This window comes from Mus caroli, unplaced genomic scaffold, assembly GCF_978045245.1.
Source record: "Mus caroli unplaced genomic scaffold, Mus_caroli_1 scaffold_2, whole genome shotgun sequence".
In the NCBI taxonomy this organism is placed as follows: domain Eukaryota; kingdom Metazoa; phylum Chordata; class Mammalia; order Rodentia; family Muridae; genus Mus; species Mus caroli.
Genome location: NW_028227257.1, coordinates 116,158,719 through 116,164,862, shown reverse-complemented (window position 1 = coordinate 116,164,862; position 6,144 = coordinate 116,158,719). Strand labels below are relative to the sequence as shown.

The following is a 6,144-nucleotide window of genomic DNA, read 5'->3' as shown; positions in this document are numbered from 1 at the left end:
ATTTGGGGGGCCTTATTCTCCCTTTGTTCTTGACCCCTCTGGCTCCTGTAATTCTTCCACCATGGCCTGCTTCTTTGGGTTTACCAGAGCTCTTCCTACTGTTTGGCTGTGGGTCTTTGCATCTGCTTCCTAAATGAAGCCTCTCTGATGACAACTGGGCTAGGCACCAATCTATGAGTACAGCAGAACATCATTGGGAATCATTTCACTGAATTGTTTTTCAGTTGTGTTTGTCTCTACTGTAGGTCTCTGGATCACACAATCAATGATACAAGTGGCAGCTCACATTGGCATGGTGTGGAGCAAGGGGAACACTCCTCCACTACATGTAATACTGAAAACTTGGATAGCCACTATGAAAATTAATATGGCAATTCCTCAGAAAATTGAGAATTGATCTACTCCAACACCCAGCTATACCACTGCACCCAGAAGATGCTTCATCTGATCACTAGGACACTTGTTCAACTGTGTTCATAGTAGCTTTATGCATAATAGCCAAAACTGGATATAACATAAGTGTTCCTCAACAAAAGAATGAATGAAGAAAATGTAGTACATTTACACAATGAAGTATTAATCAGCTATTTGAAAAATGACATCATTACATTACAAGCACATGGATGGAACTGAAAAAAAAATCATCCTGAGTGAAGCAACCCAGACTCAGGACAAGTATGATATGTATTCAGATCACGATAAATGGGTATTCCCTCTTAAGTAAAGCATAATCATGCTCTAATACACAGAACCAGAGAAACTAAGTAACAAGAAGGACTCAAGGGGCAGGGATGCATGGATCTTCCTGGGAATGAAAAATAGAACAGATTTCGTGAATCGACTAGTGATGCAGAGGGATGGGAACAGTAAGGATCAGCTTGGGGAGGGAGGAATGAAGGGAGAAACAACTGGGATTGGGGCTCCTTTAGGAGGTTATGTGGAAGTCAAGTGCAGTGGAAACTCTGAGGGTGACCCTAACAAGGACTCCTAGTGATGGAGACCATGGAGTTGGAACAGGTAATCTTATGTAACCAACCATCTTCAAGGCTGCCAGTAGTGGAACAGGGACACCAATCCAATTAAGAAATCTTCAACTGACTGCAAGATGTTCTGGGGCAATTGGGGGATTTATGGGAGTGGCCAACCAATGACTGGGCTAAAAGGCTCAAGCCATGAGAAGGAGGCTATGCCTTACACTTCCCAGATGGCGAAGATCTGGAAGATTACATAACACTTTTGTTGCAGTGGTGTGTGTGTGTGTGTGTGTGTGTGTGTGTGTGTTTACGCAAAATTCAATGCTCTTTAGTTATGGGTTATTTTTTTCTCAACTCCAAAACATAATATGGTGAATTCACTATATATTAGAGAATAATCAGAGTGAATTCTAGTAGATTCTTGAGCATGTACAACAAAATAGCTGGGCAATAGTTATAACAAGAACAAAGAATATAATAATGTCTATGATTGTTATGGTCAGGTTTTGTTGCCAAATAAGAGGCAAAAATGTATTGGCTTTTGACATTATTTGGAAAGAAAGTAAAGGTAATGGGTAACTGACCCATAACTGCTTTTCCTCTGGATATTTTGGAAGCAATAATTTCATGGTAGCTGTAAATATTTACACATAATTAATAAATAAAAAACAAGCAAGATCTTTGCTGATTTGCTATGTCAACATTTTTTTTAAATTGAGATTATTTACCCAGAAAAAGAAAACAGCTTCTTTCAGATTGCCAGTTTCTTACAAATTACAAAGTTGTGGAGCACGTCTATTCTTCACTACCTAGAAGAGAGGACTAATGGAAGTGATCTAAGTTTAGAAAGGTAAGACTGAAAGAACATTGCCTGACAGCATTGTAGCTTTAGAGGTCATAAGACTCTTAAAAAATAATCTCCTTGCCAGAGAAGCAAGCATCCAGAAAACTCTATGTGGAATGGCTGAGTATGGTTTCTACTTAAGAAAATTAGCCCCGTTAGGATTACAATGCTATAAATAACATTTTAACACTGTGTAACTTGACTGTGGCATGCTCACATTGCCACTTCATTATACCAGCCATTTGCCCATTTCCTAACATCCCTCACATGCCAACCAGAACAGAAGTACATGGTGCCTTAAGTGCAAGATGGTGGCTGCATATTTTCCCTCACAAGTTTCTGTATTTATCGACTTTACATGTGGTTAAAGTATCTTATTTAAGAAAAATATATCGTTGACAATAACCGAGTAATTACACAGTCATTGCTTCAATCTGGCAGTATAAATCATTGTGATTTAACCTACAGTAGTAATAAAAATAAATGATATTGTTTTTGGTTCATTACTGCTGATCTAATAAAATGTAATGAATTAAGAAATTTCCTAAGTGAAACAGTCTCATAAAAATAACAATTTACTAATGGTGCTGTAACACCCAATGTGAATGAATTAAGAAAGAATAAGCATTTTAATAAAAATGTATCTTTAAGAAAATGTCCTCCTCATTTTCCTTATCCTCTTTTTTTCTAATCTAAGTTCATGTTTTGATTGCATCCATAGACGTTGTTACCAGGAACTATAGCCTCAAGATGATTGCTTATTTATATAAAATTTTTAATAAAAATTCCAGGAACTTGTGAATTTCTGGGTAAGAAGGGAAGGCAGTCTGCTTTCTCGGAAGTCCTATGTCCCAAGACCTAATTTTTCTTTCAAGAAGTATGTGAAATATATTTGTTGTTTATAGACCACCAACCCTGTGCTTGAACTAGCCAGGTGTGGGTGTAGCCTTGTAGTTTTTAAAAGATTTTGTCCTGGAATACCCATCTTTCCATAGTGTTCATGGCCTATAGGGGCCATGCAAGGGCAGGAAGGAATCCGGGAACAGGGGTTTCTCCTGTTTCTTTCTTCTACTTTATTCTGGACTTTCCTCATTACAGATCATTAACCCCCAAAAGGTATTCATCCAAGTCTCTGGCACTGGTGCTCCTCTGAAACTTGGGGTATGCAAAGTTAAGTGGGGATAAAAGTGTAGAGGTCAGAGTTACTTGGACAGCTATATTCCAGGGCTAAAAGGCTGCTCATTGGAGGTTACAGTCTAGGCCAGGTGTCCTAAGATCAACAACCAGGAGGGAGGTGGTCACGTGGACATATCAGTTCCTCAGCAAAAGCTTGTTCAGGGTCTGGGAGACAGGACTCATGGCTACCCCTTCTCTATATAGCTCAATCCCATATTTGGCTGTTATTTATAGGAGTAGATGACTGAGGCTTCTGTAAGCTAGAAGCCATTAAACAGAGGATCTCAAAGTGTGACACTAATATATTTTTCCCATGTCATGTGAGACCAAGTGACACCGTGTCCAATCCAAAGACCTAGGACCATGCCAGACTAAGCTGGGCCTCTGTTGCATTCAAACCCACAGGTCAGCAAGAGTTGAACAAGAGCAGACTTCTTCAGCAAGAATGATGCCTGCTTAGGGGCAGGATAACATACACCGCTCACCTTTGGCAAGATCTATTCAGAGTAAGCCCAGCCTGTTTATCCTTTATTCATGATTCCTGCAAACAGCTAAGGGATGAGAATAGCAAAAAGGCCACAAAAAAGCAACCCCCCATCCTAAGACCCCACAGCTGACTATGTCCCATAGATGATTCTTGGAATGTTGAATTTGGAGTTCTCAAGGATTGCCTGGCCAACTGAGAGGTTCCACACTGTGTACTAGGAATGGAGCAAGGGGTGTCTAGTATACATTGTAAGTGCCCTCCACAAGTCTTAATTGAGGCCTCCAGCAGCTCACAGGGTCCAAATGGAGGCATGAAGGCCACCGTCAAGCTGGTAAGGACCAGCAGAAGAGGCTACAATTAGTTTGACTATTGTCTCTAGGTCACCAGGAAAGCATCCAACCATCTTGCTAGCTGCTGCAGAGGAAGAACAGAATCTAAATAGCAGGAGTAGTGGAATTGGCACTATGGCCAGTGACCAGGTTGGCAGCCCAATACCACATGCACATGCTCACTGGCACTGAAACCATCACCAGGATCCTTCCCAACATTTTCAAAGTCCAGTGGCAGGCAGGTGAAGTCAGGTGCCCTGATGAGCTCGTACACAGAAGTCCCTGGAAAACCTAAGACCTGTCTTCACTGCACAGCACAGGCCAGCAATACCATGGCCAGTGGCACAGATGGGTTTGCTCTCAGAGAGGAAGTCCTACAGTACTAGAGTCAAGGACCCACTGTTGTCAGGGTCAGCCAGGGTTCCAGGACATCTGGGAATTGGGAAGTCATGGTAACAGTCACTGTCTGTGGATTCAAGCTTTGTAGGTCTGGCATATGCCTTGAGGCAGAAGCTTTGTACCCAACATGAACTGTTCTCAGTCATATGCACAAAGTCCATGGCCTTTTTCCCTAGGGTGACTACCTGTAGGTTGAAGGCACCACTGGCCACTGTGTAGCAATTAAAGAAGGACTGGGCTGACCCTTCAGAAGCTCCGTTGCCCACCAGGAGACCAGCTGACCTGCTGGGCAGCCAGTCCAACACCATGACTGCAGATCCAGACTGATATGTGCCCCTAACTCTTATTAATAAGGCAACTATTATCCAGAAATTAAAGAGCTTCCCTCTGCCCTTGGTGGTATCTTCTAAAAGGGCCACTCCAGTTTTCTCTTACTGAGTGGTGGATATCTGACAATTGTTTGTTTGTTTGCTTGCTTGCTTTGTTTTGTTTATTTGCGCCCTGTGCATCTCAGCTGCACTTGTAAGTTCTTCTTTCCTTTGGAGTTTCCTTCTATAAACATCATAGTAGAAACCCAACCAAGACCTGTTTTCATTCATTCTTAAGTCAGGAGGTACAAAGTGATTTGAAATTTATATCTCTATATTCATTTCCTTTGAAACAGAATTGTCAGAATTTCATTAGTGTAATGTACCTAATGAAAATAGAGCCTTAAACACATTATTCTTTTCTCTATTCATGGAAATGGCACATGTTAACTGTATAGGGGAACACAAACATCGTGGAAAATGCCTCTCCTTTGACATTGCTACTCCACAGCATGTTATTAGTATTCAAAAACCATCACATTTTGAATTATAGCCCTTTGTATAAAACTCAAAAGCATTTGTCACCAAATTGGCAAATCAACTTGACCCCGTTTCTTTCTCAAGGTTCCCATTGGCAGTATAGTTCTTTCATAGTTTCTGGGTCACACATGGGATCAAGAGTCCAAAGGTGCATCTGGGTATTTGGTGATTTATTCACATCTGGCATTGCCAAAGAGTGATCAAGCCTGACTGGTGTTATCAACATTGGTAATGTTAGCACAAATGAGAAGCATGAAAAATGACACTGTGTCCCCCAAACCGTCTCTTCTAGCTAAAAGCAAAAATTCATATGCAAACACGCAAAAATATCTTGACATGGGGCCAAAGCTTTTCCAGGGGAGCTCAGTCTTGAAGAGATTTTTGTATAATCCTTCCTGTGAGGTCTACATTTCAAGTGTTTCCAGCACTGATTTCATAAAAATTGTATGAAAATGTAAATATGTCTGCAATCTAAGAATTCTTAATTTTATATTATTTTGTAAAGTTAATATTATGTCAGCTATTATAATTCTACAAGACTTGTTTGTGAAGAATCAGTTTGGGGCCACTGAGATGGCTTAAAGTGCTTTCAATTCTAGCATCACAACCTCAGTTCCATCCTTGGGATCCACATGATAGACGGAGAGATAAACATTCATCAAGCTGTCATCTGATCTCAACACAGTGATGAAGGTGATGGAAAACTCAGTGACTAAGGGGGAGAACATAGTGTTCCTAGGTGACTGATCAGTTAAGTAATTCCAGATAACACAACTCAATTATATAGTCCTCATCAACTATGGTACTGTTTTTATAGATTTCTGCTTATTCCACCTAATATATCACTTCCATATTCCATAGATAGGAATAGCCTCCCCAAATCGGATTTCTTTTTTTTTAATTTTATTTTATTAGGTATTTTCTTTATTTACATTTCAAATGCTATCCTGAAAGTTCCCTATACCCTCCCCCTGCCCTGCTCCCCTACTCACCCACTCCTACTTCTTGGCCCTGACATTTCCCTGTACTGGGGCATACAAAGTTTGCAAGACCTAGGGGCCTCTCTCCCAATGATGGCCGACTAGGT

General features: G+C 40.7%; 1 pseudogene; it reads right to left on the bottom strand.

Moving 5' to 3' along the window:
- Positions 1-3,888: 3,888 nt before the first annotated feature.
- Positions 3,889-4,517, bottom strand: LOC110306082 (glutamine amidotransferase-like class 1 domain-containing protein 1 pseudogene; annotated as a pseudogene).
- Between the last annotated feature and the right edge of the window lie 1,627 nt (positions 4,518-6,144).